This window comes from Phyllobates terribilis, unplaced genomic scaffold (genome assembly GCF_046119375.1).
Source record: "Phyllobates terribilis strain yellow unplaced genomic scaffold, ASM4611937v1 Scaffold_10__3_contigs__length_209671492, whole genome shotgun sequence".
In the NCBI taxonomy this organism is placed as follows: Eukaryota; Metazoa; Chordata; class Amphibia; order Anura; family Dendrobatidae; genus Phyllobates; species Phyllobates terribilis.
In genome coordinates this window covers 178,010,561-178,031,527 of record NW_027362770.1, presented here as the reverse complement: position 1 = coordinate 178,031,527, position 20,967 = coordinate 178,010,561, and the positions used below count along the sequence as shown (strand labels likewise).

At 39.9% G+C, this 20,967-nt stretch overlaps 2 protein-coding genes across 3 annotated transcripts in view; one reads left to right on the top strand and one right to left on the bottom strand.

Annotated features, from left to right (window-relative positions):
- SYN3 (synapsin III) overlaps positions 1–20,967 on the bottom strand; it is a 329,959-nt gene that overhangs the window by 293,405 nt on the left and 15,587 nt on the right. The gene's annotated exons all lie outside the window — the stretch shown is intronic.
- LOC141164715 (uncharacterized) overlaps positions 1–20,967 on the top strand; it is a 68,806-nt gene that overhangs the window by 34,776 nt on the left and 13,063 nt on the right. Inside the window, exon 2 of one of the 2 annotated variants that reach the window (XR_012250938.1) lies at positions 11,685–11,968. The gene's annotated coding sequence lies outside the window, so the exon portion shown is untranslated. Of the gene's footprint in view, positions 1–11,684; positions 13,529–20,967 lie in introns of those variants that run through there. The other variant, XR_012250937.1, reaches the window with a different exon arrangement.

The window sequence follows — 20,967 nt, the reverse complement described above, 5'->3', positions numbered from 1 at the left end:
TATAACTACTATAATACTGCCCCTATGTTCAAGAATATAACTACTATAATACTGCACCTATGTACAAGAATATAACTACTATAATACTGCCCCTGTGTACAAGAATATAACTACAATAATACTGCCCATATGTACAAGAATATAACTACTATAATACTGCCCCTATGTACAAGAATATAACTGCTATAATACTGCCTCCTATGTACAAGAATATAACTACTATAATACTGCTACTATGTACAAGAATATAACTACTATAATACTGCCTCCTATGTACAAGAATATAACTACTATAATACTGCTCCTATGTACAAGAATATAACTACTATAATACTGCCTCCTATGTACAAGAATATAACTACTATAATACTGCCCCTATGTACAAGAATATAACTACTATAATACTGCACCTATGTACAAGAATATAACTACTATAATACTGCCCCTATGTACAAGAATATAACTACTATAATACTGCCCATATGTACAAGAATATAACTACTATAATACTTCTCCTATGTACAACAATATAACTACTATAATACTGCCCTCTATGTACAAGAATATAACTACTATAATACTGCCCCCTATGTACAAGAATATAACTACTATAATACTGCTCCGATGTACAAGAATATAACTACTATAATACTGCCCCTATGTACAAGAATATAACTACTATAATACTGCTACATACTATAATACTGCTACTATGTACAAGGATATAACTAGTATAATACTGCCCCCTATGTAGAAGAATATAACTACTATAATACTGCTACATACTATAATACTGCTACTATGTACAAGGATATAACTACTGTAATACTGCCCCCTATGTAGAAGAATATAACTACTATAATACTGCCCTCTATGTAGAAGAATATAACTACTATAATACTACCCCCTATGTACAAGAATATAACTGCTATAATACTGCTCCTATGTACAACAATATAACTACTATAATACTGCTCCGATGTACAAGAATATAACTACTATAATACTGCCCCTATGTACAAGAATATAACTGCTATAATACTGACGATATGTACAAGAATATAACTGCTATAATACTGCTCCGATGTACAAGAATATAACTACTATAATACTGCTCCGATGTACAAGAATATAACTACTATAATACTGCTACTATGTACAAGAATATAACTACTATAATACTGCCTCCTATGTACAAGAATATAACTACTATAATACTGCTCCTATGTACAAGAATATAACTACTATAATACTGCCCCCTATGTACAAGAATGTAACTACTATAATACTGCTCCTATGTACAAGAATATAACTACTATAATACTGCTCCTATATACAAGAATATAACTACTATAATACTGCCCCTATGTACAAGAATATAACTACTATAATACTGCTCCTATGTACAAGAATATAACTACTATAATACTGCCCCTATGTACAAGAATATAACTACTATAATACTGCCCCTATGTACAAGAATATAACTACTATAATACTGCCCCCTATGTACAAGAATATAACTACTATAATACTGCCCCTATGTACAAGAATATAACTACTATAATACTGCCCCCTATGTACAAGAATGTAACTACTATAATACTGCCCCTATGTACAAGAATATAACTACTATAATACTGCACCTATGTACAAGAATATAACTACTATAATACTGCCCCTATGTACAAGAATATAACTACTATAATACTGCCCATATGTACAAGAATATAACTACTATAATACTTCTCCTATGTACAACAATATAACTACTATAATACTGCCCTCTATGTACAAGAATATAACTACTATAATACTGCCCCTATGTACAAGAATATAACTACTATAATACTGCACCTATGTACAAGAATATAACTACTATAATACTGCCCCTATGTACAAGAATATAACTACTATAATACTGCCCATATGTACAAGAATATAACTACTATAATACTGCCCCTATGTACAAGAATATAACTGCTATAATACTGCCTCCTATGTACAAGAATATAACTACTATAATACTGCTACTATGTACAAGAATATAACTACTATAATACTGCCTCCTATGTACAAGAATATAACTACTATAATACTGCTCCTATGTACAAGAATATAACTACTATAATACTGCCTCCTATGTACAAGAATATAACTACTATAATACTGCCCCTATGTACAAGAATATAACTACTATAATACTGCACCTATGTACAAGAATATAACTACTATAATACTGCCCCTATGTACAAGAATATAACTACTATAATACTGCCCATATGTACAAGAATATAACTACTATAATACTTCTCCTATGTACAACAATATAACTACTATAATACTGCCCTCTATGTACAAGAATATAACTACTATAATACTGCCCCCTATGTACAAGAATATAACTACTATAATACTGCTCCGATGTACAAGAATATAACTACTATAATACTGCCCCTATGTACAAGAATATAACTACTATAATACTGCTACATACTATAATACTGCTACTATGTACAAGGATATAACTACTATAATACTGCCCCCTATGTAGAAGAATATAACTACTATAATACTGCTACATACTATAATACTGCTACTATGTACAAGGATATAACTACTATAATACTGCCCCCTATGTAGAAGAATATAACTACTATAATACTGCCCCCTATGTAGAAGAATATAACTACTATAATACTACCCCCTATGTACAAGAATATAACTGCTATAATACTGCTCCTATGTACAACAATATAACTACTATAATACTGCTCCGATGTACAAGAATATAACTACTATAATACTGCCCCTATGTACAAGAATATAACTGCTATAATACTGCCCCTATGTACAAGAATATAACTGCTATAATACTGCTCCGATGTACAAGAATATAACTACTATAATACTGCTCCGATGTACAAGAATATAACTACTATAATACTGCCCCTATGTACAAGAATATAACTACTATAATACTGCTCCGATGTACAAGAATATAACTACTATAATACTGCCCCTATGTACAAGAATATAACTACTATAATACTGCCCCCTATATACAAGAATATAACTACTATAATACTGCCCCCTATGTACAAGAATATAAGTACTATAATACTGCCCCTATGTACAAGAATATAACGACTATAATACTGCTCCTATGTACAAGAATATAACTACTATAATACTGCCCCTATGTACAAGAATATATCTACTATAATACTGCTCCTATGTACAAGAATATAACTACTATAATACAGCTTCTATGTACAAGAATATAACTACTATAATACTGCTCCTATGTACAAGAATATAACTACTATAATACTGCCCCCTATGTACAAGAATATAACTACTATAATACTGCTCCTATGTACAAGAATATAACTACTATAATACTGCTCCTATGTACAAGAATATAACTACTATAATACTGCCCCTATGTACAAGAATATATCTACTATAATACTGCTCCTATGTACAAGAATATAACTACTATAATACAGCTTCTATGTACAAGAATATAACTACTATAATACTGCCCCTATGTACAAGAATATAACTACTATAATACTGCTCCTACGTACACGAATATAACTACTATAATACTGCTCCTATGTACAAGAATATATCTACTATAACACTGCCCCGATGTACAAGAATATAACTACTATAACACTGCCCCGATGTACAAGAGTATAACTACTATAATACTGCTCCTATGTGCAAGAATATATCTACTATAACACTGCCCCGATGTACAAGAATATAACTACTATAATACTGCCCCTATGTACAAGAATATAACTACTATAATACTGCCCCTTATATACAAAAATATAACTACTATAATACTGCCCCTATGTACAAGAATATAACTACTATAATACTGCCCCCTATATACAAGAATATAACTACTATAATACTGCCTCTATGTACAAGAATATAACTAATATAATAATGCTCCTATGTACAAGAATATAACGACTATAATACTGCTCCTATGTACAAGAATATAACTACTATAATACTGCCCCCTATGTACAAGAATATAACTACTATAATACTGCCCCTATGTACAAGAATATAACTACTATAATACTGCCCCCTATGTACAAGAATATAACTACTATAATACTGCCCCCTATGTGCAAGAATATAACTACTATAATGCTGCTCCTATGTACAAGAATATAACTACTATAATACTGCTCCTATATACAAGAATATATCTACTATAATACTGCTCCTATGTACAAGAATATAACTACTATAATACTGCCCCTATGTACAAGAATATAACTACTATAATGCTGCTCCTATGTACAAGAATATAACTACTATAATACTGCCTCCTATGTATAAGAATACAACTACTATAATACTGCCCCCTATGTACAAGAATATAACTACTATAATACTGCTCCTATGTACAAGGATATAACTACTATAATACTGCCCCCTATGTACAAGAATATAACTACTATAATACTGCTCCTATGTACAAGAATATAACTACTATAATACTGCTCCTATATACAAGAATATATCTACTATAATACTGCTCCTATGTACAAGAATATAACTACTATAATACTGCCCCTATGTACAAGAATATAACTACTATAATACTGCTCCTATGTACAAGAATATAACTACTATAATATTGCCCCCTATGTACAAGAATATAACTACTATAATACTGCTCCTATGTACAAGAATATAACTACTATAATATTGCCCCCTATGTACAAGAATATAACTACTATAATACTGCTCCTATGTACAAGAATATAACTACTATAATACTGCCTCCTATGTATAAGAATACAACTACTATAATACTGCCCCTATGTACAAGAATATAACTACTATAATACTGCTCCTATGTACAAGAATATAACTACTATAATATTGCCCCCTATGTACAAGAATATAACTACTATAATACTGCCCCTATGTACAAGAATATAACTACTATAATACTGCTCCCTATGTACAAGAATATAACTACTATAATACTGTCCCTATGTACAAGAATATAACTACTATAATACTGCCCTCTATGTACATGAATATAACTACTATAATACTGCCCCTATGTACATGAATATAACTACTATAATACTGCCCCTATGTACATGAATATAACTACTATAATGCTGCCCGCTGTGTACATGAATATAACTACTATAATACTGCCCTCTATGTACATGAATATAACTACTATAATACTGCCCCTATGTACATGAATATAACTACTATAATACTGCTCCTATGTACATGAATATAACTACTATAATACTGCCCCTATGTACAAGAATATAACTATTATAATACTGCCCCCTATGTACAAGAATATAACTACTATAATACTGCCCCTATGTACAAGAATATAACTACTATAATACTGCTCCCTATGTACAAGAATATAACTACTATAATACTGCCCCTATGTACAAGAATATAACTACTATAATACTGCTCCCTATGTACAAGAATATAACTACTATAATACTGTCCCTATGTACAAGAATATAACTACTATAATACTGCCCTCTATGTACATGAATATAACTACTATAATACTGCCCCTATGTACATGAATATAACTACTATAATACTGCCCCTATGTACATGAATATAACTACTATAATGCTGCCCGCTGTGTACATGAATATAACTACTATAATACTGCCCTCTATGTACATGAATATAACTACTATAATACTGCCCCTATGTACATGAATATAACTACTATAATACTGCTCCTATGTACATGAATATAACTACTATAATGCTGCTCCTATGTACAAGAATATAACTACTATAATACTGCTCCTATGTACAATAATATAACTACTATAATACTGCTCCCTATGTACAAGAATATAACTACTATAATACTGCTCCTATGTACAATAATATAACTACTATAATACTGCTCCTATGTACAAGAATATATCTACTATAATACTGCCCCTATGTACAAGAATATAACTACTATAATACTGCCCCTATGTACAAGAATATAACTACTATAATACTGCCCCTATGTACAAGAATATAACTACTATAATACTGCCCCCTATGTACAAGAATATAACTACTATAATACTGCCCCTATGTACAAGAATATAACTACTATAATACTGCTCCTATATACAAGAATATAACTACTATAATACTGCTCCTATGTACAAGAATATAACTACTATAATACTGCCCCTATGTACAAGAATATAACTACTATAATACTGCCCCTATGTACAAGAATATAACTACTATAATACTGCCCCCTATGTACAAGAATATAACTACTATAATACTGCTCCTATGTACAAGAATATAACTACTATAATACTGCCCCCTATGTACAAGAATGTAACTACTATAATACTGCCCCTATGTACAAGAATATAACTACTATAATACTGCACCTATGTACAAGAATATAACTACTATAATACTGCCCCTATGTACAAGAATATAACTACTATAATACTGCCCATATGTACAAGAATATAACTACTATAATACTTCTCCTATGTACAACAATATAACTACTATAATACTGCCCTCTATGTACAAGAATATAACTACTATAATACTGCCCCTATGTACAAGAATATAACTACTATAATACTGCACCTATGTACAAGAATATAACTACTATAATACTGCCCCTATGTACAAGAATATAACTACTATAATACTGCCCATATGTACAAGAATATAACTACTATAATACTGCCCCTATGTACAAGAATATAACTGCTATAATACTGCCTCCTATGTACAAGAATATAACTACTATAATACTGCTACTATGTACAAGAATATAACTACTATAATACTGCCTCCTATGTACAAGAATATAACTACTATAATACTGCTCCTATGTACAAGAATATAACTACTATAATACTTCTCCTATGTACAACAATATAACTACTATAATACTGCCCTCTATGTACAAGAATATAACTACTATAATACTGCCCCCTATGTACAAGAATATAACTACTATAATACTGCTCCGATGTACAAGAATATAACTACTATAATACTGCCCCTATGTACAAGAATATAACTACTATAATACTGCTACATACTATAATACTGCTACTATGTACAAGGATATAACTACTATAATACTGCCCCCTATGTAGAAGAATATAACTACTATAATACTGCTACATACTATAATACTGCTACTATGTACAAGGATATAACTACTATAATACTGCCCCCTATGTAGAAGAATATAACTACTATAATACTGCCCCCTATGTAGAAGAATATAACTACTATAATACTACCCCCTATGTACAAGAATATAACTGCTATAATACTGCTCCTATGTACAACAATATAACTACTATAATACTGCTCCGATGTACAAGAATATAACTACTATAATACTGCCCCTATGTACAAGAATATAACTGCTATAATACTGCCCCTATGTACAAGAATATAACTGCTATAATACTGCTCCGATGTACAAGAATATAACTACTATAATACTGCTCCGATGTACAAGAATATAACTACTATAATACTGCCCCTATGTACAAGAATATAACTACTATAATACTGCTCCGATGTACAAGAATATAACTACTATAATACTGCCCCTATGTACAAGAATATAACTACTATAATACTGCCCCCTATATACAAGAATATAACTACTATAATACTGCCCCCTATGTACAAGAATATAAGTACTATAATACTGCCAACTATGTACAAGAATATAACTACTATAATACTGCCCCTATGTACAAGAATATAACTACTATAATACTGCTCCTATGTACAAGAATATAACTACTATAATACTGCTCCTATGTACAAGAATATAACTACTATAATACTGCCCCTATGTACAAGAATATATCTACTATAATACTGCTCCTATGTACAAGAATATAACTACTATAATACAGCTTCTATGTACAAGAATATAACTACTATAATACTGCCCCTATGTACAAGAATATAACTACTATAATACTGCTCCTATGTACACGAATATAACTACTATAATACTGCCTCCTATGTACAAGAATATAACTACTATAATACTGCTCCTATGTACAAGAATATATCTACTATAACACTGCCCCGATGTACAAGAATATAACTACTATAACACTGCCCCGATGTACAAGAGTATAACTACTATAATACTGCTCCTATGTGCAAGAATATATCTACTATAACACTGCCCCGATGTACAAGAATATAACTACTATAATACTGCCCCTATGTACAAGAATATAACTACTATAATACTGCCCCTTATATACAAAAATATAACTACTATAATACTGCCCCTATGTACAAGAATATAACTAATATAATACTGCCCCCTATATACAAGAATATAACTACTATAATACTGCCTCTATGTACAAGAATATAACTAATATAATAATGCTCCTATGTACAAGAATATAACGACTATAATACTGCTCCTATGTACAAGAATATAACTACTATAATACTGCCCCCTATGTACAAGAATATAACTACTATAATACTGCCCCTATGTACAAGAATATAACTACTATAATACTGCCCCCTATGTACAAGAATATAACTACTATAATACTGCCCCCTATGTGCAAGAATATAACTACTATAATACTGCTCCTATGTACAAGAATATAACTACTATAATACTGCTCCTATATACAAGAATATATCTACTATAATACTGCTCCTATGTACAAGAATATAACTACTATAATACTGCCCCTATGTACAAGAATATAACTACTATAATGCTGCTCCTATGTACAAGAATATAACTACTATAATACTGCCTCCTATGTATAAGAATACAACTACTATAATACTGCCCCCTATGTACAAGAATATAACTACTATAATACTGCTCCTATGAACAAGGATATAACTACTATAATACTGCCCCCTATGTACAAGAATATAACTACTATAATACTGCTCCTATGTACAAGAATATAACTACTATAATACTGCTCCTATATACAAGAATATATCTACTATAATACTGCTCCTATGTACAAGAATATAACTACTATAATACTGCCCCTATGTACAAGAATATAACTACTATAATACTGCTCCTATGTACAAGAATATAACTACTATAATATTGCCCCCTATGTACAAGAATATAACTACTATAATACTGCTCCTATGTACAAGAATATAACTACTATAATATTGCCCCCTATGTACAAGAATATAACTACTATAATACTGCTCCTATGTACAAGAATATAACTACTATAATACTGCCTCCTATGTATAAGAATACAACTACTATAATACTGCCCCTATGTACAAGAATATAACTACTATAATACTGCTCCTATGTACAAGAATATAACTACTATAATATTGCCCCCTATGTACAAGAATATAACTACTATAATACTGCCCCTATGTACAAGAATATAACTACTATAATACTGCTCCCTATGTACAAGAATATAACTACTATAATACTGTCCCTATGTACAAGAATATAACTACTATAATACTGCCCTCTATGTACATGAATATAACTACTATAATACTGCCCCTATGTACATGAATATAACTACTATAATACTGCCCCTATGTACATGAATATAACTACTATAATACTGCTCCTATGTACATGAATATAACTACTATAATACTGCCCCTATGTACAAGAATATAACTATTATAATACTGCCCCCTATGTACAAGAATATAACTACTATAATACTGCCCCTATGTACAAGAATATAACTACTATAATACTGCTCCCTATGTACAAGAATATAACTACTATAATACTGCCCCTATGTACAAGAATATAACTACTATAATACTGCTCCTTATGTACAAGAATATAACTACTATAATACTGTCCCTATATACAAGAATATAACTACTATAATACTGCCCTCTATGTACATGAATATAACTACTATAATACTGCCCCTATGTACATGAATATAACTACTATAATACTGCCCCTATGTACATGAATATAACTACTATAATGCTGCCCGCTGTGTACATGAATATAACTACTATAATACTGCCCTCTATGTACATGAATATAACTACTATAATACTGCCCCTATGTACATGAATATAACTACTATAATACTGCTCCTATGTACATGAATATAACTACTATAATGCTGCTCCTATGTACAAGAATATAACTACTATAATACTGCTCCTATGTACAATAATATAACTACTATAATACTGCTCCCTATGTACAAGAATATAACTACTATAATACTGCTCCTATGTACAATAATATAACTACTATAATACTGCTCCTATGTACAAGAATATATCTACTATAATACTGCCCCTATGTACAAGAATATAACTACTATAATACTGCCCCTATGTACAAGAATATAACTACTATAATACTGCCCCTATGTACAAGAATATAACTACTATAATACTGCCCCCTATGTACAAGAATATAACTACTATAATACTGCCCCTATGTACAAGAATATAACTACTATAATACTGCTCCTATATACAAGAATATAACTACTATAATACTGCCCCTATGTCCAAGAATATAACTACTATAATACTGCTCCTATGTACAAGAATATAACTACTATAATACTGCTCCTATGTACAAGAATATAACTACTATAATACTGCTCCTATGTACAAGAATATAACTACTATAATACTGCCCCTATGTACAAGAATATAGCTACTATAATACTGCTCCTATGTACAAGAATATAACTACTATAATACTGCTCCTATGTACAAGAATATAACTACTATAATACTGCTCCTATGTACAAGAATATAACTACTATAATACTGCTCCTATGTACAAGAATATAACCACTATAATACTGCCCCTATGTACATGAATATAACTACTATAATGCTGCCCCCTATGTACAAGAATATAACTACTATAATACTGCCCCTATGTACAAGAATATAGCTACTATAATACTGCTCCTATGTACAAGAATATAACTACTATAATACTGCTCCTATGTACAAGGATATAACTACTATAATACTGCTCCTATATACAAGAATATAACTACTATAATACTGCCCCTATGTACAAGAATATAACTACTATAATACTGCCCCTATGTACAAGAATATAACTACTATAATACTGCTCCTGTATACAAGAATATAACTACTACAATACTGCCCCCTATGTACAAGAATATAACTACTATAATACTGCCCCCTATGTACAAGAATATAACTACTATAATACTGCTCCTATGTACATAAATATAACTACTATAATGCTGCCCGCTGTGTACATGAATATAAATGCTTTAAATACATGAACTCTTCATTGCGGTTTATTATATTGTTCTGGACGTTCTCTTCTAGTCCCAGTTTTCCATTAAGGAGAGTGGCGGACGCATCGTCCATCACGTTCAGTCATTACATATTTGCTGCGGGGGAGAGGGATATTGAATGGAGGACGCATTAAATATAATGACTTAATGCAAAACAACATGACGGCATCATTGTAACTTTAATTGCCAAATATGTGAGTGTGAACTGGAGCAGAGCTGGAGTGGCGCTCTTGGTATTTAAAGGGGAATTCCTTTTTGTTGTGACCTCTTGCAAATATGTATTCTTACAAAAATGTCATATTTTTCCATTTTCTGCAGATCTCGGTGCTGGGATACATACGCTGATTGCTGGGTACCCTGCGGGGGGGAATAGAGCGCGTTTCCCTGTGTGCGTTCCCTCCGCAGACCACATGGCACAGAGAAGTGATCCTGGCATCTCAGAATAGCAGCCGGTCCAGATGGCAGCAGACGCGCGTCAGTGACAGGCACAGGCGCATCCAAGCTGAACCCTGACATAGTGGATGGAGGTGACCCCACTAGTGACCCCTGCAGACCACGGACCTGTCCTACACATCATACAAAGCAGCCTTTTACCCAAAAAGGTAAAAGTGAACATCTCCTTAAATACTCTGTGATGCTGAGGTACACGGCACTCTAATCTTCCATCTGTCATATACCAGCCCCGACCTCATCAATGAACGTAGAGATCCTAACTGCCTCCATGAGATCAGCACATTCCCCTCCTGAAATCCTCTGTGCTGCTGTGGCACTCCTCCCATTTGTCTGGATGCCCTCCTCACTTCCAGACATTGCCCCTGTTGCACGCAGCCCATGTCTTCCCATGACTGAACAGGTCGCTGCCTCCTACAAGCTCAGCATGCTCCTCTCCTGAAACACTCTGTGCTGCCAGTACACTCCTCCCTTTCCACCTTGTCTGGATTTCCTTCCTCACTTCCTGACACTGCCACTGTCACGTGCGGCCGTGTCCTCCCTAACATAAACACCAGGTGGCTCCCACAAACGAGAGCTGCTGAAATACTCTGTGCTGCTGTTTGCATCAGACGTTCTATTCCCATCTGCAGAATCTTATCCCAATATGTGCCAGGTGTAGTAATAGTATTATCAAATATCTCCATTTAGAAATGTAGTATAGTTCTTCTGATTCGCTGTGTTGCTTACCCTATGTGCGGGGAATTGCAGGAGTTTAGGTATCCATGGTTACGACCACTCATATAGTGTAAGTTGGCTGATAGTGGTGGTAACTATAAATACCTAAGCTACTGCAATGCCCTGCGCATGGGGTAAGCAGCATCGCTAATCAGAGGAACTATACTACATTTCTAATTGGAGTTAATAGTAGTACTACATATTGGGATAGAATCTTGGAGATGGGAATAACCATAAAGAATGATGAAAAGAGATGCATTCATTGCCGGACTGCAGTTAGTTTTGCCATCTACGGAGATAAGAAGCTGCAAGACGTCGTCTTATTAAAGTAAAACATTTCATCGCGTCTTCAGTGAAGCGTGAAGTCTTGAAGTGAGGCCCAGGTGCATTGTGGGTATGCTGTCAGACCCGCCGCTCCCTGCATTAGCGCTCGGATCCCCCTCGGTCACATCAGCCATTAGCTCCCCTTCTGTCATTACCCAACAGACCCCGGTGGATCGCCGCAATCCTTACAATTAATCAGCATCAATCAGTGTAATATACAGGCGGCTGTTATCATACAGGGGGCTGGGGTCCCGGACGTGGGACGCCCCTCTAATGGGTAAGGCTGTGACCTGCGGAACACCGGAGAAACTCCGCATACATGATGATGTTCCCGCCACACACAGATCAGTCCCCAAATACTGAACGTGTGAACGTTGCCTAACACCGAGGATTTTTTCAAGTGAGGAGGACGCGCTGCCTCCATTTCTGCTACTTGTATTTTGGGGTCCGATTGCCTGTGGATCTGGACGTCTGCGCCCGGATTGGTGGATTCGTGCCATCTTCGTTATTTACTTTATTCTCTCTTATCAAATATCCATCCATCCATCCATCCATCCATCCATCCATGCATCCATCCATCCATCTATCTTTGAAACCAGAAGTTTCCATAGACTATATAAAAAGACACATATCTGACATGAAATCAGAATAAACCTTTCCCGTTTTAGGTCCATTAGGATTACCATAATTACCATAATTACCATAATGTTTAATATTTGCCAAATGCCAGAATAATGAGAGAGAGAGAAAGTTTTAAGGCATTTTTATTGTGTGTGTGTGTGTGTGTGTGTGTGTGTGTGTGTGTGGATACCCGGAACCGGACCCGTTGCGGATGCTGGGGGTTGTAGTCCTTGCGTGGCGGGGACCCGGTCCCGTGGCTCAGGGTGGTCAACCCAAATGGCAGTCTATTTATAGGGTTTTGTGATATTAAATGTCCGACTATGCCACCCGTGGATTGCGGTCAGAGTGAACCGCCGCTGCAGGGCAGACCGCTGAGGCTGGTGTTGTGGGTGCAGCAGAGGATAGTATAACTCCCCACGGGAGGAGTATAGCCTCAGGGCAGTAAATAGGGATGTTGGTGGTGATGGTGCACGGGAGCAGCAGTAACCACACGGAGTCTGTCATGCAATTCAGGGTCTTTACTGTTGATGGTAGTAAGGGACCCGTCCGGAATACAGGCTAACGAAGGAGGCCTGGTCAGTCTGAGAGCAACTGGGAAATCCGGCTGGTCAGGGGGAGTTTGTAGGCCTACCGTGCTGACTTCACTCTTTCTTGGCTATCCCGCTGTAGTGTGGTGGTAGCCCACGTCTCTGAGTGTACCGTGTTGTTCTCACCTGTATGACTGACGACTCGGGCCTTCCGTGCTTCTCACCCCTCCGGGGCAGTAGTGGTCCCTCTCGTGTGGCTGAGCCTCCGGGCTTCCTTGGGCCAGAGGACCTGAAGTCCCCTGCGTGGTGGTTTTCTGCTGCTGGGCTTATAACCCTCACAGCCTCGGACTCCAGTGTCCGGCTTTGTAAGTCTCTAGCCAGGATGAGCTCTGCTAGCTCCCCTCCTGGCCTCGTGTTCCTCCTCTGCCTTCAGGGACTCTTCAGCATGCTGCTGACCTGTTCCTATCTGCGACCTGTCTGGAACTTCTCTCTGGCTGGACTCCCTAACCCCGCCCCATTTCCAGTTTATAAAGGGCAGGCTTCTCCCCTCCCTGGACTGAGGCAGGAGGTGCCGCATGCTAATTGTCCCCAACCAGGGAACCTCCCACCTGCTCTCAGACATACATTGCTGTCACTGTGGCAACCAGACCTGGGGTGCCACATTTGCTTTAAGAAATGAAGGTCAGTCAGTGCGAAAAATTGAGAAAACTTTGAAAGTGTCCCCAAGTGCAGTTGCAAAAACCATCAAGCGCTACAAAGAAACTGGCTCACATGAGGACCGCCCCAGGAAAGGAAGACCAAGAGTCACCTCTGCTTCTGAGGATAAGTTTATCCGAGTCACCAGCCTCAGAAATTGCAGGTTAACAGCAGCTCAGATTAGAGACCAGGTCAATGCCACACAGAGTTCTAGCAGCAGACACATCTCTACAACAACTGTTAAGAGGAGACTTTGTGCAGCAGGCCTTCATGGTAAAATAGCTGCTAGGAAACCACTGCTAAGGACAGGCAACAAGCAGAAGAGACTTGTTTGGGCTAAAGAACACAAGGAATGGACATTAGACCAGTGGAAATCTGTGCTTTGGTCTGATGAGTCCAAATTTGAGATCTTTGGTTCCAACCACCGTGTCTTTGTGCGACGCAGAAAAGGTGAACGGATGGACTCTATATGCCTGGTTCCCACCGTGAAGCATGGAGGAGGAGGTGTGATGGTGTGGGGGGGGCTTTGCTGGTGACACTGTTGGGGATTTATTCAAAATTGAAGGCATACTGAACCAGCATGGCTACCACAGCATCTTGCAGCGGCATGCTATTCCATCCGGTTTGCGTTTAGTTGGATCATCATTTATTTTTCATCAGGACAATGACTCCAAACACACCTCCAGGCTGTGTAAGGGCTATTTGACCAAGAAGGAGAGTGATGGGGTGCTACACCAGATGACCTGGCCTCCACAGTCACCAGACCTGAACCCAATCGAGATGGTTTGGGGTGAGCTGGACCGCAGAGTGAAGGCAAAAGGGCCAACAAGTGCTAAGCATCTCTGGGAACTCCTTCAAGATTGTTGGAAGACCATTTCCGGTGACTACCTCTTGAACTCATCAAGAGAATGCCAAGAGTGTGCTAAGCAGTCATCAAAGCAAAAGGTGGCTACTTTGAAGAACCTAGAATATAAGACATATTTTCAGTTGTTTCACACTTTTTTGTTAAGTATATAATTCCACATGTGCTAATTCATAGTTTTGATACCTTCAGTGTGAATGCACAATTTTCATAGTCATGAAAATACAGAAAAATCTTTAAATGAGAAGGTGTGTCCAAACTTTTGGTCTGTACTGATATATATATATATATATATATATATATATATATATATATATATATACACTGCTCAAAAAATAAAGGGAACACTTAAACAACAGAATATAACTCCAAGTAAATCAAACTTCTGTGAAATCAAACTGTCCACTTAGGAAGCAACACTGATTGACAATCAATTTCACATGCTGTTGTGCAAATGGAATAGACAATAATTGGCAATAATTGGCAATTATCAAGACACCCTCAATAAAGGAGTAGTTCTGCAGGTGGGGACCACAGACCACATCTCACTACCAATGCTTTCTGGCTGATGTTTTGGTCACTTTTGAATGTTGGTTGTGCTTTCACACTCGTGGTAGTGAGACGGACTCTACAACCCACAGAAGTTGCACAGGTAGTGCAGCTCATCCAGGATGGCACATCAATGCGAGCTGTGGCAAGAAGGTTTGCTGTGTCTGTCAGCATAGTGTCCAGAGGCTGGAGGCGCTACCAGGAGACAGGCCAGTACACCAGGAGATGTGGAGGGGGCTGAAGGAGGGCAACAACCCAGCAGCAGGACCGCTACCTCCGCCTTTGTGCAAGGAGGAACAGGAGGAGCACTGCCAGAGCCCTGCAAAATGACCTCCAGCAGGCCACAAATGTGCATGTAGGCACAAACGGTTAGAAACCGACTCCATGAGGGTGGTATGAGAGCCCGACGTCCACAGATGGGGGTTGTGCTCACAGCCCAACACCGTGCAGGACGCTTGGCATTTGCCACAGAACACCAGGATTGGCAAAGTCGCCACTAGCGCCCTGTGCTCTTCACAGATGAAAGCAGGTTCACACTGAGCACATGTGACAGACGTGACAGAGTCTGGAGACGCCGTGGAGAGCGATCTGCTGCCTGCAACATCCTTCAGCATGACCGGTTTGGCAGTGGGTCAGTAATGGTGTGGGGTGGCATTTCTTTGGAGGACCGCACAGCCCTCGACGTGCTCGCCAGAGGTAGCCTGACTGCCATTAGGTACCAAGATGAGATCCTCAGACCCCTTGTGAGACCATATGCTGGAGCAGTTGGCCCTGGGTTCTTCCTAATGCAGGACAATGCCAGACCTCATGTGGCTGGAGTGTGTCAGCAGTTCCTGCAAGATGAAGGCATTGAAGCTATGGACTGGCCACCCGTTCCCCAGACCTGAATCCGATTGAGCACATCTGGGACATCATGTCTCGCTCCATCCACCAACGTCACGTTGCACCACAGACTGTCCAGGAGTTGGCGGATGCTTTAGTCCAGGTCTGGGAGGAGATCCCACAGGAGACCATCCGCAACCTCATCAGGAGCATGCCCAGGCGTTGTAGGGAGGTTATACAGGCACGTGGAGGCCACACACAATACTCAGCCTCATCAGGAGCATGCCCAGGCGTTGTAGGGAGGTCATACAGGCACGTGGAGGCCACACACAATACTCAGCCTCATCAGGAGCATGCCCAGGCGTTGTAGGGAGGTCATACAGGCACGTGGAGGCCACACACAATACTCAGCCTCATCAGGAGCATGTCCAGGCGTTGTAGGGAGGTCATACAGGCACATGGAGGCCACACACAATACTGAGCCTCATCAGGAGCATGCCCAGGCGTTGTAGGGAGGTCATACAGACACGTGGAGGCCACACACAATACTGAGACTCATCAGGAGCATGCCCAGGCATTGTAGGGAGGTCATACAGGCATGTGGAGGCCACACACAATACTGAGCCTCATCAGGAGCATGCCCAGGCATTGTAGGGAGGTCATACAGACACGTGGAGGCCACACACAATACTGAGCCTCATCAGGAGCATGCCCAGGCGTTGTAGGGAGGTCATACAGGCAATTGGAGGCCACACACAATACTCAGCCTCATCAGGAGCATGCCCAGGCGTTGTAGGGAGGTCATTCAGGCATGTGGAGGCCACACACAATACTCAGCCTCATCAGGAGCATGCCCAGGCGTTGTAGGGCGGTCATACAGGCACGTGGAGGCCACACACAATACTGAGCCTCATCAGGAGCATGCCCAGGCGTTGTAGGGAGGTCATACAGGCACGTGGAGGCCACACACAATAATGAGACTCATCAGGAGCATGCCCAGGCGTTGTATGGAGGTCATACAGGCACGTGGAGGCCACACACAATACTCAGCCTCATCAGGAGCATGCCCAGGCGTTGTAGGGAGGTCATACAGGCACGTGGAGGCCACACACAATACTGAGCCTCATCAGGAGCATGCCCAGGCGTTGTAGGGAGGTCATACAGGCACGTGGAGGCCACACACAATACTGAGCCTCATCAGGAGCATGCCCAGGCGTTGTAGGGAGGTCATACAGGCACGTGGAGGCCACACACAATACTCAGCCTCATCAGGAGCATGTCCAGGCATTGTAGGGAGGTCATACAGGCACGTGGAGGCCACACACAATACTGAGCCTCATCAGGAGCATGCCCAGGCATTGTAGGGAGGTCATACAGGCACGTGGAGGCCACACACAATACTCAGCCTCATCAGGAGCATGCCCAGGTGTTGTAGGGAGGTCATACAGGCACGTGGAGGCCACACACAATACTGAGACTCATCAGGAGCATGCCCAGGCGTTGTAGGGAGGTCATACCGGCACGTGGAGGCCACACACAATACTGAGCCTCATCAGGAGCATGCCCAGGCGTTGTAGGGAGGTCATACAGGCACGTGGAGGCCACACACAATACTGAGACTCATCAGGAGCATGCCCAGGCGTTGTAGGGAGGTCATACAGGCACGTGGAGGCCACACACAATACTCAGCCTCATCAGGAGCATGCCCAGGCGTTGTAGGGAGGTCATACAGGCATGTGGAGGCCACACACAATACTGAGCCTCATCAGGAGCATGCCCAGGCGTTGTAGGGAGGTCATACAGGCACTTGGAGGCCACACACAATACTCAGCCTCATTAGGAGCATGCCCAGGCGTTGTAGGGAGGTCATACAGGCACGTGGAGGCCACACACAATACTCAGCCTCATCAGGAGCATGGCCAGGCGTTGTAGGGAGGTCATACAGGCACGTGGAGGCCACACACAATACTCAGCCTCATCAGGAGCATGCCCAGGCGTTGTAGGGAGGTCATACAGGCACGTGGAGGCCACACACAATACTGAGCCTCATCAGGAGCATGCCCAGGCGTTGTAGGGAGGTCATACAGGCACGTGGAGGCCACACACAATACTGAGATTCATTTTGACTTGTTTTAAGGACATTACATCAAAGTTGGATCAGCCTGTAGTGTGTTTTTCCACTTTAGTTTTGGGGGTGACTCCAAATCCAGGCCTCCATTGGTTAATACATTTGATTTCCATTGATGATTTTTGTGTGATTTTGTTGTCAGCACATTCAGCTTTGTACAGAACAAAGTATTCAATGAGAAGATTTCATTCATTCAGATCTAGGATGGGTTATTTGAGTGTTACCTTTATTTTTTTGAGCAGTGTATATATATACCCACCCCGATACGGTCACTGCCAACTCCACAACAACAAAAGGGAACTACCAGCTGCCACCAGCAATCTTTTATACAGGTCGAATGAACATCAGTTGCAGGTAGTGTGGCACCCCAGGGGTCTGGTTTCCACAGTAACGGCAATGTTATGTCTGAGAGCAGGTGGGAGGTCTCTTGGTCAGGAATCCTATGCATGCCACACCTCCTGCCCAGTCCTGGGAGGGGAAGAACTTCCCCTAGATAAACCTGGGGCTGAGGCAGGGTTAGAGAGTTGAGAGGGAGAGTTCAGCCAGGAGGGCTGACAGGGAGCTGTGGCTCCGGCTGGGCCCAGCTCCTGGGCCATGCCAGAAGTAGAGAAGAGAAGCAGCATAGGAAGAAACAACAGGAGCTCTGTGGGAGCAGTGTTACAAAGAGTCAGGGGCTGGCAGCTGCAGAGCTCGCCCTGACTGAGAAGATTTCTTACCGGACCCGGAGTCCGAGGCTGTGGGGACTAACTCCTACCCAGCAGCAGAATCCGTCAGGCAGGGGATTTCAGGTCCTCTGGCCAAGAAACCCGAAGGCACGGTCACACGCATGGGACCAGCACCGCCGTCGTGGAGCGGAAGCTACTAGAAGGCCCCGAGTCACCGGCCATACGGGTGAGCACCACACGGTACACTCAGGGACGTGGGCTACTTATACTCGCTTCTAGCAAGGTAGCCAGAAGAGTATCGTTAGTTTGGGAGGCCTACAACTCCGCCTGGCCAGGGGAGATCCCATCTGCTCAAGGACTGACCAGGCCCCAACCGCTAGCCAGTACTCCGGGAGGGTCTATCTTTGTCACCAGTAAAGACCCTGAACTACACCACATCGTCTCTGAGTGGTTCCTGCTACCCCCATCATCCACGTCGGCTGCCCTGAGGCCATACCCCTCCCGTTGGGGGTTATACCATCCACGCTGCACCATCCTTCCACCGGCCTCAGCGGTCTGCCCTGCAGCGGCAGCTCCATAGCTGCATTCAACGGGTGGCGTAGTCGTCCAACATCTACCGCTGATACAGCGCCACTTAGTCTGACTCCCTGGGCACGGACCGGGTCACCGCCACGAGACTACTACCCCCATCTGATCCGGCTCCGGGTAAGCCCCCGTGCGCGCGATACCGCACGACACAGAAGGCCCAGGGGCGCGTCAGTAGCATATGGCTTCAGGGGTGCGGTTTACAGAGCAAGAGGAATAGAACTATTAAATTCTATATATGTAATCCGGAAAGGTAGGCAGTGTTTATACAAAATATACAAAGATGATACAAGATGGGAACAAAACAATATGATAAATACAATTACATAAAATGAAAGGGATAACAAAAGAAAATTACTAAACCTGTGACACTGAAATGGCTCAGGGCTTAGCGGAGGGAGGGACTCCTTAGGAAAACGGGCAGAACCACAGCAAGCTGTACCTTTCAGGACTGACAAAATAGAAAGACCCAAATTCTGCTTTTTATTAGATCAAGGTTATGCCTACATACCTCCCCCTGGTGAGCACATATAGGGGAGGGTTGTGGGATGTTCTAGGTCTGTTAGAATTTTATGAGATACCCATCTTTCAGGATATCTTCACCCCTGGAGGTCCCAGGCGGTCGATATTGTCATCATGTTACCTATTGTGATTT